At 51.6% G+C, this 23382-nt stretch overlaps 1 long non-coding RNA gene and 1 pseudogene across 1 annotated transcript; one reads left to right on the top strand and one right to left on the bottom strand.

Annotated features, from left to right (window-relative positions):
- The first annotated feature begins 294 nt into the window (after positions 1 to 294).
- Positions 295 to 762, top strand: LOC140642228 (BET1 homolog pseudogene; annotated as a pseudogene).
- Positions 763 to 18985: 18223 nt separating this feature from the next.
- On the bottom strand, positions 18986 to 20199 carry LOC140642227 (uncharacterized). Its single transcript, XR_012038728.1, has 3 exons — positions 19985 to 20199; positions 19681 to 19738; positions 18986 to 19324 (listed from the first exon to the last, which is right to left on the bottom strand). It is a non-coding gene; the product is annotated as an uncharacterized lncRNA (long non-coding RNA).
- Between the last annotated feature and the right edge of the window lie 3183 nt (positions 20200 to 23382).

The raw sequence follows: 23382 nt of genomic DNA, 5'->3' as shown, positions 1-23382 counted from the left end.
CACCACCCAGGGATCCCCGGGTTTTCCTTTAAATGTCCCTAGATTCTATTTCCAGAACCGAGGGCCTGGGAGATAAGGGTGAGAGAACAAGACTTGCTTCTCACTGTACATCCTCCTGTGTCATTTGACTTATATCACAGTAATGCATCATTTAAAAAAAAACATATAAAATTGAAACTAAAAAGGGAAATACAATTAATCGTGTAAATGTAATAAATAATGCAAATCAAAACAATGAATTAAAATTAAGTCTCTAGTAAAACTAGAGACTCCAGTGATGTCGTGGCACTTTGGGGAAAGAAGCTGGTGATTCTCTGGGCCCCGGTACTGAAGACGCCGTCCGGGGTCCCCTGGCCCCTTCCTACCCACCCCTCCATCTGCTTTTTTCTTCCCTACTCTGGCAGGATGAGGCGTGCAGGCCTGGGTGAAGGAGAACCTCCTGGCAACTATGGGAACTATGGCTATGCTAACAGTGGTTATAGTGTCTGTGAAGAGGAAATGAGAGACTCACTGAAAGTCTCAGAAGCAAAGTAACTGCTATAAAATCTCTTTCCATTGAAACAGGCCATGAGGTTAAATATCAAAATAAATTATTAGCTGAAATGGATTCACAGTTTGATTCTACAACTGGATTTCTAGGTAAAACTATGGGAAAACTGAAGATTTTATCTAGAGGGAGCCAAACAAAGCTGCTCTGCTAGATGATGCTGTTTTCATTGTCTTTTTCATCATTTATTGGATTATTAAACTGAGGTGATGCAAGTAAGTGTGAGTTTGGAATTTGTTCCAATTTAACTGCAGTACCACTTTGGTGAAAAAAAAAATCAGCATCAAAACAGTCCTAATTTTCAAATATTATGACTTTTTCCATTGAGGATTGCTGAATGTTACTTGTTTTGTAAATCCCCTTAGATAACACAGTGCTTAAAAAAAAAAAAAAGATAACACAGTGCTCCTTGAATACTGTTGCTTAATGACCCATTTTTTGCCCCTATTTCCAGGGGTATTAAGGTGGCCTGAAGTCACTGTGGCCCTAATAACTCTTTTTCCTGTTGTTCGCTGTCAAATTAAATAGCCATACAAAACGCTTCTGTTAGCATAAATGTAGGTTTATGTTCCATGTGAAGAAGCTTAGTGGGAAAATAACAGAATCCCTGGAGAGCCTGGTGCTGAACTCTTGAGGTAGTGAACAAGTTTGTGATGGAATGGTATATGTATTTTCCTAATTGTCATCAACCCTGATACTGTACTCCCCTTTCCTCCTGTATTTGGTTAAAATTGTAGGCTGATTTCCTTTTACCTACAGCTTTCCTCTAAAATTCTATGACATGACTCCTCTTTCCCCTCTGCCCATGACCTCATCCTTCACTAAAGCTTGTTACTTTGGCACATTTCCTGTAGGGCCCAAAACAAATGTATACCAGTCCAGTTGTTGTTTTATATTAACTTTATACATACCATTGACTTGGCATATAATAGTTTTATGATTTTAGCTACTTAGGTAGGCCATTTGCTTGTCATTTGTGACAGAATAATGTGAAGCTAAAGTCATTGCTCAGCTCTGAATGGAAATAAAATTAACTGCCTCTGCTGTATTATGTGTTCAAAATAGATATTGAAAGTACTCGGACATTGGACTTGGGGTTAAATTGCTTTAATCTATATGTTTATAGAAAGGAAAACAAAGATGGATAGAAAGAAATACTAAGATGTTCTTAAATACTCTGTATTGTTACCATTTGGAATTTGCCCATTAATGGGCTCTAAAAATAAAATTTTTAACGAAAAAAAATGTAAAACTAATTTTTAACCTCATGAGTAGAGGTCTTGTCTGAGATGAGAAGCCCAAATGTGAAGAATAACCTCATGTCCACAGATCCCAGAGTTTACCACGGAAAGGCAGAGTCATGATTATTTTCTAAGATCAGTGGGAAAATTTCCAAACCCCAGCCAGGGGTCACCTCTGAGAGGAGTGACCATGCCTTGGTGTAAACATCCCCAAAGCTACTCTGAGGTCATGTTCCAAGGAGGGAGATGACCTGCATTTCCCTGAGCATCACAGGTATGCAGGACTCAGGGTGAGTCATTCCTCCCACCGGGCTTGCCCTCCAACCCCAATAAGGATGGATACCTCATTAGGGAGTATTAGCGTTCCCCCAACCCCAGGGCCTTACATGGGTACCGACTAGCCATGAGATGTGCAGCCAATCCACACCCACACTTCTCCAACTGTCCTGGGATGCCTGGGCCTTGGACGGCCCTCCTTTTCTTCCTCCACTGGAGGCCACGGTCTCAACTGACTACCACCACTCTGCCCCGAGGGCTCCCATTCAGCTGGAAAGAGGCAGGAAGGAAGAGCATCATGGCCCAGGCTCACTCTCCCTCCTGTGTCCCCTGGCCCATCTGGACTGTGTGTGGCAGGGACCTTGAAGCTCAGGTTCTGTTTACAAATTACTCATCAAGGCGAGGGAGAGGACATAGACCTTCACCTGCCTCATCCGGGAAGGGACACAGGAAATTTTAACTTCCGGCCTATTGGCCGGAGCCAGTTGTGGGCTCTGCCCATGGGGAAGGGTATGGGCCAGCGCTGGGGAGGGTCTGGGAGATTTGGTGAGCGTCGCTGTGGCTGCCACAGTCCTTCTGCTCAACCTTTATTTGTTTATTTTTAAAAAAAGATTTTATGTATTTATTCATGAGAGACACAGAGAGAGGGGCAGAGACACAGGCAGAGGGAGAAGCAGCCTCCCTACGGGGAGCCCGATGTGGGATTCGATCCCAAGACCCCAGGATCACGCCCTGAGCCGAAGGCAGATGCCCTACCACTGGGCTACCCAGGCATCCCTCTGCTCAACCTTTAGAGCAACATTAATTAACTTTAGAACCAGAGGACACTACAGTGGGAGGGACCTCAGGAGTCATCTCACCCTGTGACTTCTAACACATCAGAAATCTTTGGGTTGTTGTCAAAAATGCAGAGTCCTTGGTCCTACCCCAGGACTCCTGAATCAGAACAATCTAACATGGCACCAGGGAAACTACATTTTTAAAAGCTTACCAGGTAACTCTAGCAGCAGCCAGATTTGTGACTCACTAATAGGAGCCTATTCTTCTTTTACAGATGAGGGAACAGGCTCAGAAAGGGACTGTGACTTTCTCAGGACTACACAGGGAGTGAATGCTGGAGCTTGGACCAGAGTATGGGCTTCCAGGCCAGGGCTTTTACCACCTGTCTCTATCTGCCGTGGCTTCTTTGTTTTTGTTTTTGTTTTTAAAGATTTTATTTTTTTATTCATGAGAGACACACAGAGAGAGGCAGAGAGACACAGGCAGAGGAAGAAGCAGGTTCCCCACCAAGCAGGAAGCCCAGTGGGGGACTCAATCCCAGGACCCTGGGATCATGACCTGAGCCAAAGGCAGACGCTCAACCACTGAGTCACCCAGGTGCCCCTGCTTCAGCTTCTAATAATAGTGCCTCAGTTCTCCTTTGGGGGTCACCAGTCACCTTTTCTCAGTTTCCCAGGTTCAAGTGGGGCTGACCCACTTCCCAAGTCTGAAGTGGGCCCATGACTCAGACCTGACCCATCAGAAGCTCAGGATATGTTGAGTTGGATTTGAGATCGAGCCTGGGAGGTGGGAGATAGCCCCAGGATGATGGCTGGAACTATGCAGAGAAAGAAGTTCTCTTTGCACCGAGGTGCTAACTGGTTTGATGGGAGACTGGCTAGCCAGTGGGTGGCCGTCTGCTTCATGTAGGGAGAGCCCATCTGAAAATAAGCCCTAAATGGAGGAAGGCAGGGCTGAGGGACAGAGAGGGACCGACGGCGTCATCTTGTACCTGCACCCAGTTCTCCTGGACTTTTCCCTGTGTGAGCCAGTAAATTCCCTCTGGGTTCCCTGAGGTTGGCCTCTGCCCTGCAAAGGGCTGGGGGCCTGAGCACTGGGGTCCAATAGCACCACTGGTCAGGAGATGAGCATCTACTGAGGGTCATCTATGGAGTGTCAAGTGTGAGATGATGATTGTGCCCCTCGTGAGCCCGGGACACTGGACCAACCCACAGGCAGAGCAAGTGGTGCCCAAGGCAGGGTTCTAGGTGGGCTGCGCTGACATCCGGGTCTCATTGGCTGCCCTCCCTGGCGGTTAAGCAGGGGAAGCATAACTATCTCTGAATGATGAAGAAAGCTAAGAGCAGAGAGATAAGGCCACTTGCCCAAGGTCACACAGGAAATGACAGAGCTGAGACTTAGCCCAGATGTTTCCATGGTCAGCCAGAGTGCTCGGCACCCCCTTGGGCTGCTCCTCAGGGTTCTGCACTGCCTGGAGGTGGAACCCACATCTGCTGAGCACCTGCCGCAGCCCAGGCCCTCTGTGGTTTGCTCACGTTCCACACACAGGGTACCGAGGGTATGATGGGGATCACGACTCCGTGTGACAGTTGGTCAAATAAGGCAGAGGGCAGCTCACAAACTGCACTGAGGCCGTAGGGCCGGAGCATCAGGGTCAGATTCGGGGCCGGAGAGCCTGGCTCTGGAGCAGTTAGTTGGTGGCCAGAAGGTGACCTCACTCTGTGCTCCACCACAGCAAGCAGACAGGAGCTTCTCTACCCCATGAGAGTGGCTGGAAAGAAACCAGTATCTATGTGGGGTGTGCAGGATGCACAGGAGCCCCTTCTATTTTTTTTTAATATTTTATTTATTTATTCATGAGAGACACAGAGAGAGGCAGAGACACAGGCAGAGGGAGAAGCAGGCTCCTTGCAGGGAGCCCGAAGCAGGACTCGACCCTGGGACTCCAGGACCATGCCCTGGGCTGAAGGCAGATGCTCAACTGCTGAGCCTCCCAGGCATTCCACAGCAGCCCCTTCCAGAACTGATCACATAGACTTCCCTGAAATGGGCCCCGGCCCAAGTCCCACTGCAGGGAGGCCTCACAGAATGGCCTGAGAAGCTGGTGGGGTTTCTGCTGAGGCAGGAAACGTGGTTAGGAGTGCTCTCCGAACTTCTGTATATACCTCACGGAACTGAAAGCAGGGTCTCAAAGAGATATTTGCACACCTCTGTCTCTAGCAGCCTTATCCACATTGGCCAAAAGGGGGAAGCACCCCAGAGCCCCTCGACAATGGAGGGATAAACAAGATGTGCTCTACTCGCACTGGAATCTCATCCAGCCTTGAAGACGAAGAAAATACTGACACAGGCTATCGCATGGATGAACCTGGAAGTTGTTCTACTCAGGGAAATGAGCCAGTCATGAAAGGATAAATACCTACCTTAATTTTTTTAAAAGGTTTTATTTATTTATTCATGAGAGACCCAGAGAGAGAGACACACACACAGGCAGAGGGAGAAGCAGGCTCCATGCAGGGAGCCCGATGTGGGACTCGATCCCAGGACCCCGGGATCAAGACCTGAGCTGAAGTCAGATGCTCAACCGCTGAGCCACCCAGGGGCCCCAAATACGTACCTTATGATTCTACTTCTGTGAAGTACCTAGAGGAGTCAGCTTCATAGAGACAGAGAATAAAATGCCACATGGGGCACCTCATGGGCTCATGGTTAAGCGTCTGACACCCCATCTCAGCTCAGATCTTGATCTCAGGGTCCTGGGATGGAGTCCCACGTCCAGCTTCCATGCCCAGGGTCTGCCTCTCCTTCTCCCTCTGCTCCTCCCCCTGCTCGTGTGCATTTGCTCTCTCTCTCTCTCTCAACTAAATAAATAAAATATTTTTTTAAAAAAGTGTCTCTCTCTCTCTCTCTCTTTTTTTTTTTTTTTTTTTTTTTTAAGTGACAGCTTCATTTCAAACCGTAGCTCTGCCACTCATGAGCTATGTGACCTTGGGCAAGTTTCTTTCCCTTTCTGTGCCTCAGTTTCCTTACTTGTGAAATGAAAATAGTAAGAGCACCTTAGTCAGTAAAAGGATGGTGGGGTTTCGATGCTTCCATACCAGCGAAGTTGCTCAGAGCAGCACCTGGAACCAAACAAGCACTCAACGGTGTTGGCCAGCGTTATGTTCATGCTGGTCCCTGGAGCCAGGAAAGGAAAATAATGAGTCTTTCTTCTCTAGTCTCCCAGTTACTTTCCTTAAGTTCCGCCAACCTAAGGACACTGAACTGTCTGCGCTTCAAGCCACAGGGTTGGCTCACAGGAAAGACGAGCGTCACGGCCACCCACTGAGAGGCTTCAGTGCTGCCCTGCCACCTGCTGCTGTGCAGCTTTGGGCCATTTCACTGACCTCTCTGTGCCACATTGTCCTCACCCAAGAAACGGGTGAACTACTCCCCATCTCACAGGTGGAAGTGAGGATTAGGAGAAGGAACAAAAGTGCTCGGGCCTAGCCCCCAGTAGGCACCAGCACAATCCACCCCCTTCTTCTCCCACTAATGCACAGCCAGGGGCCAGGGCGGTGTGTCCCCTCACTTCTCGGGCTGTTGCTGGTTTGTAAAGGACCCGAGAAGTGTTGTCTCCGAGAACTTCAGTCCCTGTGACCAGGATGAGAGCCATTAACAAAAGGCCACCAGCCCTCCGAGATTTTCAGAAGAGCTCTTGTCTTCCTTTTAGGGCCACAGATGGGGGTCAAGGAGATGGCCAGGGGGATAGATAAAGAGGAAGCAAAAATAAAACGAAAGAAGTGTTTACTCTGAGATGAAAGTGCATTGCTAAACCCTAACCGCAGGGACTTTTGTACAGATACCACATGGCGGGGATGCTCTAGAATGTCCCAAGCTGCAATGGCAATTGCAAGATGGCCCGGCCGGGCTGGGCCGGGCCAAGGAGGCAGGACCGGGCCAAGGAGGCAGGACCGGGACTCCTCAGGAGCAGCCCTGCCAGGCGCCCTGGCGTCTTCAGGCCCCAGTGCCGTGATCTCTTGCAGTGGAGCCCCCCGGCCTGAGCCATCCGCTACTCCCGCCTCTCCCCCTCCTCTGGGGACCCCTCTGCCCATCTGGGCGTCTTTGCCTCCCACTTTCCTTGGTTTTGCTAACTCCAACTCATCCTTCAAAACTGTGTTTAGACACCAGGTCTGCTGGTGCACCGACCCCGCCCCACGCCCAGACCCTCACAACCCCCCAGGCCCATCTCTATGGTGATGACTCTCCCAGGCACATGGGTTATCCCTACACTTGCTTCTCTGCCCTACGAAGCTGCAAGCACTTAAGGGCAGACGTCAAGGACGTGGACTTGGAGCCAGACGGCCCTGGACTGAACCCCGCTTCTGGCTCTGTGACCTTGGGTGGATGAATGAATCTCCTCTGCCTCCCACTCCCTTCTGTGTCTGTGCCAACCACGCACCCTAGAGCTGGGGATATAACCATGGGATGGGTCTGGGCACCCATTTGGCCAAGTGGGAGACACACGTGAGCTGACGCTCCATTGATCACCTGATCTCCCCAAAGGCCCTTGCTCCGACTGGTGGATCATCGTGATGCTCTGGGTCTCCTGGAGTTCATGTCGGTGCAGAGCCAGAAAAGTCTGATGATTTCCTTTCTCTAACGTGCACTCTGGTAAATGGCTGCAAGTGCCCTTGGGGAATCCTGGGAGAAGCTGTAGAGGGTAAGTTGATTTGTTTTTAATCTGTCTCTCTTGTCTCTCTCTCTTTTCTTGAATATTTTATTTATTTATTCATGAGAGACACAGAGAGAGAGAGGAGAGAGAGAGAGAGCGGCAGAGACACAGGCAGAGGGAGAAGCAGGCTCCATGAGGGGAGCCAGATGCGGGACGCGATCCGGGGTCTCCAGGATCACGCCCTGGGCCGAAGGCAGTGCTAAACCACTGAGCCAGCTGGGCTGCCCCCTCTCTCTCTCTTTTCACAGAGCTCCATTTGAAATCAGACTCAGTTACTTTATTTATTCTTTACTTTCCGTTTGGTATATGTGTGCTGTGTCCATTTTTCTTTTCAGTCCTAAATTGGCTAAATTTCTTCTCCTGCTGGAGATATGACACGCCCAATTTTCAATGGCCCACACTGCTTTTTTTTTTCATTATTATCTTTTAAATTTTAATTCTAGGGCAATTAACATACAGTGTTATATTAGTGTCTGGTGTACAATGTAGTGATTCAACACTTCATACAACAGCCCATGCTCATCCTAAGTGTGACCTTAATCCCTATCACTCGTTTCCCCAATTCCCCCACCCACCTTCCCTACCAGTGACCACCAGTTTGTTCTCTGTAGTTAAAGGTCTGTTTTTTAGTTTGTCTCTTTTTTTCTTTGCTCCTTTTTTTTTTTTTTTAAGATTTTATTTATTTATTTGAGAGAGAGTAAGAGAGCATGGGGGGTGCGGAGATCAGAGGAAGAAGTAGACTCCTTGACAAGTAGGGAGCCAGACTTGGGACACTGAGCCTGACCTGACCCATGACCTGAGCTGAAGGCAGATGCCCAACTGACTGAGCCACCCAGGCACCCCCATTTACTCTTTCTTAAATTCCACATTCGAGTGAAATCATACAGTATCTGTCTTTCCCTGACTTATTTCACTTAGCGTTACATTCTGTAGCTCCATCCACATCATTGCAAACGGTAAGATTTCATTCTTTTAATTGCTGAGTAATATTCCACTGTAGATACACACCATATCTGCTTTATCCATTCATCAGTCGATGGACACTTGGGCTGCTTCCATAGTTTGGCTATTATAAATAATGCTGCTCTAAACATAGGGGTGAAGAGGGTGACTTTTTGGCAGTGCAGTGGGGCCCCTCCTCAAGAACCAGTTCCCCTTTATTCAGGGTGTCTAAACCGATTCATAAACGGGTTCAAGTCCAAGAACTGATTGAGGGCGGTGACTTTGTTTTGGTCAACCAAGCTAGTCTCTGTTCACTTGATAAAAAAGTCTTCCACTTCTTTAGACCAAATACAAATTCAGTAGCCCCTCCCTCCATTTCTTTTCTGGGGACACCAGGATCGACTAGCCAATGTCGTTAGTCTTTGTGAGGTTAGACGGGTGTAAGAGGGTTGATGTAAGCAAAGTGCTAGAATGAAGCCTGCCATGCTGTATGCAAAAATAGAGAGGCTTTTGGGGATCCCTGGGTGGCTCAGTGGTTTGGCGCCTGCCTTCAGTCCGGGGCGTGGTCCTGGAGTCCTGGGATCGCGTCCCGGGATCGAGTCCCACGTCCGGCTCCCTGCGTGGAGCTTGCTTCTCCCTCTGCCTGTGTCTCTGCCTCTCTCTCTCTCTCTCTCTCACTCATGGAAAAATAAATAAAATCTTAAAAAAAAAATAGAGAGGCTTTTTTAAAAAAAGAGATTTATTTATTTATTTTGGAGAGAGAGAGAGAGCAGGGGAAGGGGCGGAGGAAGGGGGAGAGGGAAAATCTTAAGCAGATTCCATGCTGAGCCCAGAGCCCAATGTAGGACTTGAACTCACAACCCTGAGATCAAGACCCTACCAAAACCGAGTCAGATGCTTAACCACCTGCACCCCCAGGCACCCCAGTAGAAGAGCTTTGATCACTGTCATCCCTCTTGGAGCTCCTATGCCCCACAGCAAGCAGGCACTAGATAAATTATTACAAAAAGGCCAGAAAGGAGTCCTCTTGGCACATAAGCAGTGTTCCCCTATGATTCGGGTAAGACTGGAGGTCCTCAGGCATCCACCACCAGCCTCTCTGTATGGGGCCGAGGAGATTTCCAGGAAAGAACTCACTGGAAGCTAGAGTCCAAGGCGGAGGGTTGGTTTGAGGGTTGACCAACAGCAGAGGGGAGTATTTTAAACACAGAGCAGAGCAGCCTGAGGTGTGACCCTCAGGTGATCTCCCCCGGGCTTAGTTGTTTGTTGACGAGTATAGTCCTTTGTTTTTATCCTGCTTCTAAGAAACTCTATCTACAGAGAGTTGAGTAGACCTGTCTGCAAGGTATAGCAACGATCTTTGGTGGTTTACGCAAGATTCTTTTCTTATTTATTTTATGCTTTCCTTCCTCCTTGGTTCCCATTCATCTTTCCCAAACATGCGTGAATCTTGCAAATTTTCTTTTAAGGATTTCTTGTATGTGTTTTATTATTTTTTTCCTTGCATGTGTTTTAATTTTCAAAAATTCAGTCTCACTCTGGAGCACCTGCGCGGTGCAGTCAGTTGAGCATCCAACTCTCGGTTTCGGCTCAGGGCCTGCTTCAGGTCCTGGGATCGAGCCCCATTTCAGGTTCAGCGCTGAGCATCCAGTCTTCTTTTTTCTGCCCCTCCCCATCCACCTCTGTGCCTGCTTGTGCTCTCTCTCTGTCTCTGTCTCTCAAAAAAAGAACTCTTTTTAAAAAATCAAATCCAAAAAATAAAATTAAATTAAAAAATAAAAAAATAAAATCCTTCTCTGTTTACTACTTTGAGATCCATCTCTCTGTGTTGCTGTATGCACGTCCTCCTGTTCCTTGTTGCTGCTCCAACTTCCCTAGAACGGATCTGAGACAGCCCGGATTCTCTGAGGGATTTTTATGAGTGTTTCTCCAGATTACCCCGGGGTGGGATTTCTGGGTTATGGAAATCTGGCATTGCCCAGATTTGGTTTTGCCAGCTACTGCCTGGTTGCTTTCCAGGACAGCTGTGCCAGTGCACATGTCTGCAACCGGGCTTGAGACCACTCATCTCCCCACGTTGTTACCACCTCTTCAGGGTACTGACCTCTCTCACTGCTGATGCGTGTGAAGTGGTATCCCACTGTTTTAACCATTTTAATGGCTGTCTTCCCTCCCGGATTGTGTGTCTATGAGGATGGCGGGTCCACACAGAAGGTACGTCTGTGTCCTTAGCATTCTGCTCAGTGCCTGCCACACGAGGTAATTCAATTATCCCTTGAAGGGATGAGCAATGACTCTCCCGAGCCCCCCTCCTGAGCTCAAGCTTGACTCCTGGGGAGGAAAGACATGACCATGAGTGAGTAAAATGGAAGAGCTGATCTACTAAGGCCTCAGAAAGCCACTGGTCAAGGGGAGTTCCCTAGGGACTCCCAGGCGCAGCTGGAGGGAATGTAAAGGAGTGGACGTTCCCACAGAGCCAGGGAAAGGGACTGGGTTGCAGACTGGGTGTCTGTGTTCATCCAGAAGGGCTCTGCCGAGATCAGGGGAGACAGGCAGGAGCTGCCAGGCAGAAGGGGCCCCCTGCCCACCACCACCGAGCAGACTTGCATATCAAAGGGAAACAGAACCGCTGCTGCCAGGTGGTGGTTGGACCAAATGGGCCTTGCTCACACGTTATTATAATGATGATTATTAAAATTTGGGAGGGGGGCACCTGGGTGGCTCAGCGGTTGAGCACCTGCCCCTGGCTCAGGGCGTGATCCACGGTCTCAGGATCCAGTTCCACATCAGGCTCCCTGCATGGAGCCTGTTTCTCCCTCTGCCTATGTCTCTGCCTCTCTCTCTCTCTCTGTGTCTTTAATGAATAAATAAATAAAATCTTAAAAAATAAAATAAAATAAAATTCGGGAGAAAGGGTACCTTTCTCCAGGTGGCTCAGTCAGTTGAGCACGCGATTCTTGATTTCGGCTCAGGTCATGATCTCAGGGTCATGGGATGGAGACCCATGTTGGGCTCCGAGAGTGGCCGGGAATCTGCTTGAGATTCTCTCTCTCCCTCTCCCCCTTCCCTCTCTCTCTCAAATAAATAAATAAAATCTTTTTAGAAAATTGGGATAAAATGAAAGCCACATGCCTCTGAACTATTCCAAGCAGAAGTGGTGTTTGCACAGAAGCAATGGCTGTCCAGGGTCTGGAAGATACTTTTCTGAGGCTGGCAGCCTCAGTTTCTCATAAAATCTTTAAAAAAAAAATGAATAAAATGTATAAAAAATAAAATAAAAATGGTTTTAAGAAGCTTTCAGGTGAAGGTGTTGTGCTCTTAGCCCATCCTTTGAGCAGGGAAAAGAATGGGGGCAATTGGTAGGACAGGGATGGGGGTGAGATTTGGTTGCCCATCCTGCTTCCTAGACTGCCAGGATCTGAGTGATGGGAGCGTCAGGAGCAGAAGCTGTCTTGCCCTCACCTCGCCTCCCAGAGATCAAGGAGCTGAGGGGCTGGGGACGCAAAGCTCGCTGCTTCAGCAAAGGGACAGTATTGGTTAAAGGGTGGACCAGGCTGCTGTCACAGAGCAGAAAACCCCGTTGCTTCAATAAGACAGAGATGTGTTTCTCTCTCACGTAACAGTCCAGGGAGGTGGTCCATCGTCAGCAGGGCAGCTCCCCAGTGCTGGGCGCCCAGGCTCCTTCTATTTTGTAGCTCAGCCATGCCCTTAGCCACAAAACTGCAATTCATCTGTCATTCCAGGCAGAGGGAGGAGCGAGAGAGGGGACTGACGCATTCCTTTCCTATTAAGGACATGTGGTGGCCAGCCTCCAAGACTGTCTCCATGATCCCTGCCTCTTGCATTGTTCTTTCCCACACCAAATAGGGATGACTGTGTAACCAATAGGATATATATATATATATATATATATATATATATTTTAAGATTTTATTTATTTATTCATGAGAGACAGAGAGAGGCAGAGACACAGGCAGAGGGAGAAGCAGCCTCCCTGCGGGGAATCTGGTGCAGGATTCGATCCCCGATTCCAGGATCACGCCCTGAGCTGAAGGCAGTAGCCCAACCACTGAGCCACCCAGGTGCCCCTATATATATATATATTTTTTTTTTTTTTTAAGAATTTATTTATAAAAAAAATAAAAAAAGACTTTATTTATACATTTGAGAGAGAGGGAAAGAGTGAACATGAGTGGGAGAAGGGGCAGAGAGAGAAGCAGGCTCCCTGCTGAGCCAGGATCCCAATTCTGGACCCATTTCAGGACCCAATTCAGATCCCAGTTCAGGACCCAATTCAGGACCCAATTCAGGATCCAGAGATCATGACCCGAACTGAAGGCAGATGCTTAACCAACTCAGCCCCCCAGGCCCCTCAGTGGGTATTCTGGAAAAGACAGAGTGTGCCTCCCGAGGCTAGGTTATAGAAGAGATTGCAGCTTCTGCTTTGCTCTGTCGTGGGTCGCTCATGCTGGGGGAAGCCACCTGCAAAGTCCGGAGAACACTCCTGCCCTGCGACCGGCCCACACGGTCGGGGCCTGAGGCCTCCTCCAGGCGTGAACCTGGGGCCCGGGAAGGAGCCGCGGGGATGACGGTGGTCCCAGCCCTGAGCAGCCTGCAGAGACCCAGACCCGGTGGACACCTTGCGGGGACTTCCTAAGAGTTGCTGAGTCACTCAGCTGAGCCATTCCTAAATTCCTGACCCCCCGCAGCTGTGTGAGATCCTAAGTGTCTATTGTTTCAAGCTGCCAAGTGTGGGAAAACCTGTTACTCAATACTAGGCAACTCCCACAGGTCAGGCTCAGAAGCCTGGGCCTCAGATTCATTCAAGTCTGTTGGCCTCCACCCAGCCCCCTGGCCACGTGTAGCTGCAAGGGAGTCTGGGAAATGTAGTCTTCAGTTGGGCAGCTATGTGGCTAAAATTTCAATGACCCAGGTCCTTAATCACACCTGCAAGGTCCCTTTTGCCATATAGGGTAACATATTCACAGGCTCCAGGGATTAGGACATGAACGTCTTCGGGAGCCAATATTCTGTCTCTGTGATGCAGAAGCTTGGACAGGACTGCTCACAGCAGCTTTGTTCGTCACAGCCTCAGAATGGCCAAATATGCTCAATGGATGAATGGTCTAAAAAAACTGTGGTACTTCAGGGGCACCCGGGTGGCTCAGTGGTTGAGTATCTGCCTTCAGCTCAGGGCATGATCCTGGGGTCCTGGGATCGAGTCCCGCATCAGGCTCACCACAGGGAGCCTGCTCATGTCACAGGTTTTCGAAGTGTTACGTGTAACAGCGAAGCCTTTTGCTCTGACGCAGACACGGGTAGCTCCCAGTACTGTGGTGGGCCCTCGGGCTGACCTCTGCCAGCACCCGCGCCACCTCGCTGAGGGCTCTATCCGCGCTCGGGGGAGGCTGGAACGCCCTCTGACATTACGCATCCCTTTGGGCCCGATGACAGGGTGGGGCGTGTTCTGCTTGGGCTCCCAGAGGTGCCCTGGCCTCCGGTGGACACTGGCTTGACGGCACCTGCTTTGTCGCTTGGCAGGCCTTCCTTGTCTCACTGTCCCCTGTCCCTTACCTACAGTGCCTGGGAACATGATCCAAGCACATGACTTGTATTCAAATGCTTGTCTCAGGATCCACTCTGCTTCCTTCCAACCACGTTAGAATCCCCAAATGCTACGCCCGCAGTCCTGTGGGGCAGGAGGTCAGCGACGGCCATGCCCTGCGGGGGCACCCCAGAGCCCTCCTATATTTTCATAAGGAAGGGAGTCCATAGGGTAGCACAGGGGAGAGGAAACCTCATGAACCGAGATGCCAGGAGGGAGCCTGAGACGATCACTTGCTGTCCCCTCCTCTGGGCTCACCCAGTCACTCGGGAGCTGTTCTTTGTGTATCTTTCCTTTTCACTCGAGACCATGTTCCTCCTTTGACCAAGAAAGTCACCCAAAAAGGATTGTGGTCACTTTCTTATCGGGCCTGTGGTGGGGACGGGGGACAAATGTCAGACCTTTCCCCAGCTCCTGTGGCCCCTGGCAGACACCAGAGCCCCACTGGAGGTCACCACTGGGCACCCCCCAAACCCTGAGCCAGATGAAGGAACCTCAGCCCAGTGTCCTGAGGGTAGGGCCCAATGGGAAGCTGGGTAGCATGGTCGTAGGAGAGTGCACTGGAGGGGGAGTCCAGTGCCTGCCCTTGTAGTTTGTCCTTCCGAACTTTAGTCTCTTTAACAGCATCCACACACTGGGATCCTGGGCAGGGGGTGTGAAAGTTCCTCGTAGACCACAAACCATAAGCAGTTGTACTATTCAGCCACCAGTTATCCTTCTAGCGAGGGCAAAGCCCTCCTTCCACACTGTGTGCCGGCAGTAGGCACAGGGCCTGCCACGTGGGAGGGGCTCAGTAAATGCTGGCTGAATTAATTAGTTGGTGAATGAATGAGAGCTGGGATAGGGCATCCAGTTTGACAATTCCATCCAACCAAGTATCACTAATGGGCCTACTATGTGCCGGTTGCTGGGCAGGAATCGTGAATAAATCAAGAATAACAAGATGGGATTTCGGGACACCTGGGTGGCTCAGCGGTTGTGCATCTGCCTTAGGCTCAGGGGGTGATCCTGGGGTCCTGGGACCAAGTCCCACATCGGGTTCCCTGCAGGGAGCCCGCTTCTCCCTCTGCCTGTGTCTCTGCCTCTCTCTGTGTCTCTCATAAATAAATAAATAAATAAAATCTTAAACAAAAACAACCAAGATGGGATTTCTTACCCTTAAAAGCTGATCGCACAAGAGGGCACAACCTCTGGTGGAGGCCCATGTGTGCTTTCCTGCGTATCCTCTATCTCACTGGAAGCTCAACCCTAGGTCACTGCTCAGGCAGTCAGTGGTGACTGAACTCTAAGGCAGCCCCAAGACCCCTCCTCCTGGGGTTCACACCCTTGTGTAATCGTGCTACCATTTGCCGCTAACCAACCGAGTGAGGCAAACGTGATAGGATGAGAGAGATTACGTGTAGGTGGCTCCATTATTCACACTCGTCTTATGAGGAGGCTCTGTCTCCCTGGCTGGCTTTGATGGGGCAGAGAGCCACATTGGGGGGACCAGGTGGTCAGTGGGAGAGAGGCTTCCCCCTGACAACCAGCAGGGAATCGAGGCCCTCAGTCTGACAACAGAAAGGAACTGCATTCTGCTAACGATGGTGGGAACTCAGAATTTGACTCTTCCCCGGCCAAGCCTCAGATGAGACGGTAGCCTCACCCAGCACTCAAGCTCGCAATTGTGCTGTGCCCATATTCCAGCCCACAGAAACTGCAAGATCATAAATGTGTGTTGTTTTAAGCCTCTGAGATTGTGGTTATTTGTTACGCAGTGATAGATAACTAATACATCCTTCCTTCTTCCTGAAATGCCCTCTTCCCTAGTTACCACCTGCTCTGTCTTTGGGGGAGAAGGTGCATATTGTTTTTTGCCCCCTCAGAATCCCATTCTTCCTCTGATAACACAGCCCAACTTCTGTGCTGGGAGCCCCCTCTGTCCTATGGTCAGTCCATTTCGTTCATGTGGGGCTGACTCCACTCTCTAGCTCCAGAGTTTGACACATGACCTTGAATCAAGCCAATCAGAATTCTCCATTTGCATGCTGATAGGTGGTAGGTTCAAGGTTGAGCAAGCATTCCAAGCTGGTGCATTCCGAGTTAACCCTGGACTTCTCAGTTTGCTACACTGATACTTTAGCTTTGTGGGCAATTGGTGTCACCTTGCAGAAAGAACCCACTTCTGAATGGATCCAATAGGAGGAAAACAGAGGTAGACATGGATGGAGACAAAGCATTCATGATATCGCTCACCTGAGTACCTGGATCCAGCCATGCCTGAAACTAGTAATCTACCCTTGGACATTCCACTCATGTGAGTGAATAGATTTTGTTGTTTCTTTAACCCAATCGAGTCAAGTTCCTGTCATTTGGAAAAGAGAAAGTCTTGATTAATATACTCATCTCTACAGGTATAGTTCAAAAACCTCCTTCCTCCAGAAAGCCTTCCCTACCTACCTCAGTAGCTTCTGCACACACTATACCACTCTCCCAACTTAGCCTTTTGCTTTATCCTCTCCTGTTGTTCTTTTTTTTTTTTTTTTTTTTTTTTAGTTTTTATTTATTTGAGAGGGAAAGAAAGGGTGAGAGCATGAGCAGGGGAGGGGCACAGGGAGGAGCAGACTCCCCGCTGAGCAGGAAGCCCAAGGCGGGGCTCGATCCCAGGACCCTGGGATATGACCTGAGCTGAAGGCAGACGCTTAACGGACTGAGCCACCCAAGAGTCCCTCTGCTATTGTTCTTTAGAGTCTTGAGTGTGAGTCGGGATACTCCAGCAAGATTTGAAGCACTTCTTTTAAAAACTTTTTTTTTTTTAAAGATTTTACTTATTTATTCATGAGAGACACACACAGAGAGAGGCAGAGACACAGGCAGAGGGAGAAGCAGGCTCCATGCAGGGAGCCCGATGTGGGACTCGATCCTGGGACTCGATCCTGGGACTCGATCCTGGGACTCGATCCTGGGACTCCAGGATCACACCCTGAGCCAAAGGCAGGCACTAAACCGCTGAGCCACCCAGGGATTCCTCCCTGAAGCACTTTTTAAAAACCTTTCTCTTGGGGCACTTGAGTGTCTCAGTGATTGAGCATCTGCCTTCGGCTCAGGTCATGATCCTGGGGTCCCGGATTGAGTCCCATATGAGGCTCCCTGTAGGGAGCCTGCTTCTCCCTCTGCCTATGTCTCTGCTTCTCTATCTCTCATGAATAAATAAATAAAATATTTTAATAAATTAAAATAAATTAAAAAATAAAAACCTTTCTCTTGTGCCAAGCACATAGCATGTACTAAAACAAAACAAAGCCAATCCAAACCAAAGACTACCTTTTGGGCCCAAATGCCCAAAAGCCGAAGAAAGCCTGCGGGTCCAGGAAGCACAGGTGTCTCTCTGGGCCTCCTGCCCAGTGTGTTTCTCTTTGTCTAGGTCTCTTTCTCGGCCTCCCACTCGCCATTTTGTCTCTGGGTGTCTAACTTGCTCTCCCTCTCCTGTCTCTGGGACTCTCTCCTCTTGCGTCTTCCTCTGTGCATCTGACTCCCTCTCTCCCAGCAAGCTCTGCCTCGCTCCCCTCTGCCCTGTCCCTCCTTCTCTCCCTGTTCCCCCTTCCTCTCTCCTCTCCCCCCTCCCTCCACCCCTCCCTGCCCTCTGCTCCCCTGGAGCTCAGGCAGAGACCCAGCTGGCCTGGAGGCAGCACCAGGCTCCCCAGGGGCCCCGCAGGAAGCGCAGTTTCCCCTCTGACCCTGTCAGCTGGCGCAGGGGATGCAGCTTCCCTCCCACTCTGAGCCTCCCTGGGGCTCAGGATGGAGCAGCTCACTTTTGAGGAGGACAGCCTTCACCTGGACAGTGGAGGGCGAGCAGGGGCGGAGAACCCCACGTTCACTGGCCACCTCCTGGGTGCTGGCACCGCACCGGTTGCTGTGGTGGGGGAGAGGGGGAAGCGTCACAGGCCGCAGTCCAGTCCCCTTCCTGGAAGACAGCAGGGTACATAGGGCAAGGGGCTGGGGGACCGGGGTTGGCCAGAACTGAAGCCTGGCGGGGGGTGGCGGAGGGGAGGGGGAGAACTGTCTCTTCGCGGAGGCAGGGGCCTCCAGCCCAGTCCAGAAGGATAAGAACCACCCCCATGAATTCACAGGCCATAAGGGTACTTTTACATCCACTGGGTGACTCTTGGGAGACGCAGTGTGCCGTGTCAGCATCCAGGGGGCGGAGGTGGAGGCCTAGTTTCTGACTCCATTTCCACCTTGCTGCACGTGTGACCTTGGACACGTCACATGACCTCTCCTGGCCTGCTTCTTCATGTATGAAGTGGGTGTAAAGGGTCTGCCCATCGCGGTGATGCAGAGCCCATGGGAAACTAAAGATGCTGGAGCCTGTGAAGGAACGAGCAGGGGACCGGGAGCCCGGCTTGAAGCCCCACACACTGAGGATCTCAGGGATGCAGAGGTGGGGAGTCTGGCACCGACCTCTCTGCGCAACATCAAGGAGCCACTGGGCTCCGTCCCTTCTGGAGGCTCTGGGGGGCAGCGTGCTCCTTGGCCCCTTTCTGGCTTCCAGACGCTGCAGGCTTTGCTTGGCTCCCAGCCCCTCCCTCCATCCTCTGGACCACTCTGCTGGAGCCACAGCTCCCTCTCCCCTGTTTAAGGGCCCACCAAGGTAATCAGGATGATCTCCCGATTTTAAGGGCAACTAATTCGCAAACTTAATTACAGCCTCAAGTCCCCTTTGTGTGGCACCTAACTGGTCGCAAGTTCCAGGGAGCAGAACGTCCTCATGACCATCTTTGGGGGGCATTTTTCTGTTCACCACATCCTGGAAGGGGGACGGTTTGTTTGTTTGTTTGTTTATGAATGTGTGTGTATTTAAAGATGTTTATTTATTTATTCATGAGAGACACACACAGAGAGAGAGGCAGAGACACAGGCAGAGGGAGAAGCAGGCTCCATGCAGGGAGCCCGACGCGGGACTCGATCCCCGGGATCAGGCCCTGAGCCGAAGCAGATGCTCAACCACTGAGCCACCCAGGCGTCCGTGCAGAGGATTTAGAGTGAGCTCTACCTTCAGAAGAATCTATAATCTGGGGGCGGGGAGGGGGCAGGGCACATCATACCCCGAAGCAGGGGGGTGATGGAGAGGCAGGGTAAGGGGTGGCAGGAATGACTTCTTGGTGGCTGATTAGGTCCCCAATGTGCCAGGGTCCTTCCTGTCGCCTTACTGTCAGGAGGGCTTTGCAAATGGGCTGATCCTGTGGGTTTCAGTGCATTTATTCATAGCAAACCATTCCTCCAAGGGCACCCTCCCCGGAAGGTCCCCGGACGGGACATGTGGAAACGGAAACTCCTCACTCTGGCCTCTGAGGCCCTTCCCAACCTGGCCCCTGCCAACCCATCCAGGCTCCCCACTCTCTGTGGTCTACCCCATTTTCCCCACTGCAGCCCCACCACCTTGGTAGATAAGGCTGTTCACTCCCCCCTTCTGGGCCTTTCCTTCTCCTCCTCCCTCCCCTGAGGCCCTGGGCCTAGTGTTCCCAAGCAGGGACTCTCAAATCCCAATACTGACCCCTGCACTTATGTGCTGGGCGCCCTTGGACAAGTTACTTACCCTCTCTGGGCTTCTGGGCTCAGCCTTCTGCTCTGTGACATGGTATGTGATAGATCGTCTAGTGGAACCGGGCGTGAGGAGTAAATAGGAGATCCCAGAGCAGCAGCCCCCCCCCCCCCCGCCCCGGCCCCCACATATGCTCCAAGCTCACTATGGACTCAGGTCACAACACAGGTGTGGGGACTCACAGAGGGGTCCTCAGATACCCCACGTCTCCCTCCCCTTCCCCCCGCCTCCCTCCCTGAACCACAACCGTGTAGGAGAAGCCCCTCAGCGCCAGGCTGGGCATCAGGGGGAGACTCACGGGAATCAGGCGGGAGCCCAGATGACAGGAGTCCAGCCTCCAGGGCGGGAAGCCCCAGGAATTTGTTCTCCAACATTCCTGCCCCCAGGGTGAGGGAGCAGGGCCTCAGCCCACCAGCCCCTAGAGGGCTCAGATCTGACTTGAGAGGCCTGGGAGGCTCATCTGCAGGCGCTGCCGCAGGAGCCCAGGACAGGGGCGTGGGGGGGGTGGGGGTGTCTGGGTTCACACTTAATTTTGCTCCTCTGGGTCTGGCCCGGTGCTGAGGGAGAGGAATGGCCCCTGGTCTCTTGACTCAGGAATGCGGAGCATTTCTTACCACTTAGAAGGAAGAGGTCAAGGCCTCCTATCCCAAGCTCTAGAAGGATCCAAATTGTTTGCTGAAACCACAGCCAGCCCAGGAGAGGTTAAGGGGAAAGGGAGGTCTGGGGGGGGTGGGGGGCAGAGATCCCAGCTCAGCTTGCCCCCCGAGGGGTGGGGCATGCCCTTGAAAAGGACAGTTTTGGGGGGGACAGAGGTGGGAACAGAACTCTCCCCCTCCCACACCTCACTGGCTCTCCAGGGGTGTGGGCAAGTCATGTGGGTGGGCTGCCCCCCCCCCCCCGCCCCGCGCTTCCGCGCCCCCAGGCACCCCACCTCCTAGCCTGGCCCCCACTCCCTCCTTTCCTCTGGTCTCAGATCTTCTTTGTCAAACGATGCCTTGTCTTCTGGCCCCTTTTGGCCAGGCCTAGTCTCCTGTGGCCTTGCTTTTCCAGAGCCTATGGGCCTGCTCGCTCCCCAGAGACCCCCACCCCCACCCCAAGCCAGGCCCTGCTCTTCCCTCCCACCTGGACCCTCCCCAGCTCTGCCCTCCATCCCTTCCAACCCCTGTATTTGTTCTGCTGCCTCTGGGAACTGCACCCCGGCCCCACCCCACCCCTGTTGAGGGGCACCTGACCTTCCAGACCATTCTTGAGACAGCTCTCCTGCCCACCACGACTTCATTCTGAGTGGTCTCCCAATATGGACCCCAGAAGGCCAATTTCCCTTGACTCCTGTTGGCCTCAGGCTTCAACCAGAGAAAGAGAACCAATAGGATACCTATGTATTGAATGATTGGTTGATTAATTGATTGTAAGGCTTATGAAATGGTGGCAGCTGGCTAGGCAGATCCAAAATCTGCAAGGCAGGCCTCAGGAATGGCAGGCAGGACTTTTTTCTCTCTCCAGAGCCTTAACAAACCCATACCTGCAAAGTTCCTTTTGCCATATAAGGTAACATATTCACAGGTATCCAGGATAAGAATTTATTTTTATTTATTTTAGGGAGAAAGAGAGTGTGTGCTCATGAGATCAGGGGAGGCAGAGGGGGGGAGGGGGGTGCAGAGGGAGAGAAATTCAAGCAGACTCCCTGCTGAGCGCAGAGCCCGACTCCAGGCTCCATCCCAGGACCCTGACATCATGACCCCAGTCGAAATCAAGAGTCAGACGCTCAACCAACTGAGCCCCTCAGGCACCTCAGGTGTCTGGGGTTAGGACATGGCCATCATTGGGGGGCCACCATGCTGCCCACCGTAGCACACACCGCCGCCGCCCGCCCCAGGCCACCACCCTGCCCATTCCTTCACCATCTCAGTTTTTCACGTGGTGCACATACGGCTGAGCCTGTGCGGGGGCGCTGGGGGCACAGAGGGGGGCAGCCTGTGGCCCTCCCCACCAGGGAGGCCACAGTCGGAGGCCAAGGCAGCCACACAAACAGATGGTTGTGGTATAGAGTGATTTTGTGACAAGGTAGGGGTCAGATCTGAGAAGGGAGGAAGGGAAGACTGGCTTATACTCAGGGGCCAGGGTGTCTGCTGGGGCCTCTCATCCAGGGGGCCTCCCCGCAGGGGTCGGTGGGGACACTGCTGTGCCTGGCTAGCAATCCTAGCTCCCTGCGCTGGGAGTCACTGCGACCCTTTATGGCAGGAGGAGAGGGAATCGCGTTATGTTAAAACAAACACAGGGGCACCTGGGGAGCTCAGTGGTTGAGCGTCTGCCTTTGGTTCAGGGCGTGATCCCGGGGTCCTGGGATCGAGTCCCACATCGGGCTCCCTGCATGGAGCCTGCTTCTCCCTCTGCCTGTGTCTCTGCTTCTGTCTGTGTCTCTCATGAATAAATAAAATCTGTAAAAATAAATAAATAAAACAAACACCGATCTGCTAAGGAGTGGATGCAAAATTCACAAGGTTTCTTAAGCAAACAGTGGAGACCTGAAGGTGAGTGATCGACCTTCCCCTTCTACCTTCCAGTGTCCCCCACCCCCCGAAGACGCTGTGCTGGGTTTGACGGGCTAGAAGGGCCCAGCTGGGCCTGGACTGGGAGTACTGGGCTGTGTCCCTCCTACCACCTGGGAGAGAGGCCCAGCCAGCTTCTCCAGGCCTGGTGCACACCTGAGCGCAGGGCGGGGCCAGGTGGGGGCCTGGGCTCCTCCTTCCCCTTTGGCTCCAGGGCTCCCCTCTCTTCTTCCCCAGCTTTCTCCAGCTGCTGGAGGACTCTCAAGTGCTGGGGACTCGAGAGAGAGCCAGGGGGCCTGTAAAAGCAGACCATGTGGGCAAAGCCAGGCTCCAACCACAGAAGCGAGTAGACAGGGCAAGTCTCCTTTCCACTCCTGTCACGTTGGGGTAACTCCCTGCCCTCCTTCCGGGCCAAAGGCCACAGGCTTGGGAAAAATCCTGCCTTCAGTTACAAAGCTCCAGTTACTTATTTTAACCTCCTGCTGCAATTAACCATAGCTGCAGCCCTTCGAGAAAAATCTCCAGGAAAACGGCGACTCTATCTGCCTCTTCTTCCCCAGTGTCCCCAGTGTCCACTACAGGGTCTAGCACATGGTGGGGACACATTAAATACCCCCTCTCTTCCTTCCTTCTTTCCAACAATGCGTATTAATCAGTCTACTGTATGATGGGTGGACACTAGGCTGAGACTTCAGCACACCTGTCTTCACCGGACAGCTGAGGAAAGGGAGACTTGGGTTAAGTGACTTGCCCACGGTCACGCACCAGGTAACTTGTAGTAACTGAACCACTCAGTTCTTCGACCAGACATTCCCCCCTTGACAAAGTATCCGAGTGTGGAAGGAGGAAGGGAAGGAAGGGGGGCCTGCTGGGGAGGTGGCCAGAGCAGCAGGGGATAAGCCGGAGACCTGGGCCTGGGCAGGCTCCTGGTGATCATCCAAGGTCAAGTGAGGGACCAGACAGAGTTTGGTTTTCATCCTAAGGGCCACAGGGACCGGAAGTTTGTTCCAGCTTTGGGCCCTTATAAAACCAAAGTGGCCTTGGGGAAGGGCTTGTCACAAGTTCTGTTTTCCACCTGAAAAAATGGCCCAGGTATGTGGATACGTGCTCACAATCCCGGTGGAAAGGGTTTGTGCCTTGGAGTCAA

This window comes from Canis lupus, chromosome 11 (genome assembly GCF_048164855.1).
Source record: "Canis lupus baileyi chromosome 11, mCanLup2.hap1, whole genome shotgun sequence".
NCBI lineage: Eukaryota > Metazoa > Chordata > Mammalia > Carnivora > Canidae > Canis > Canis lupus.
The sequence above is the reverse complement of the archived record's forward strand: the minus strand, read 5'-3'. Positions and strand labels throughout refer to the sequence as shown.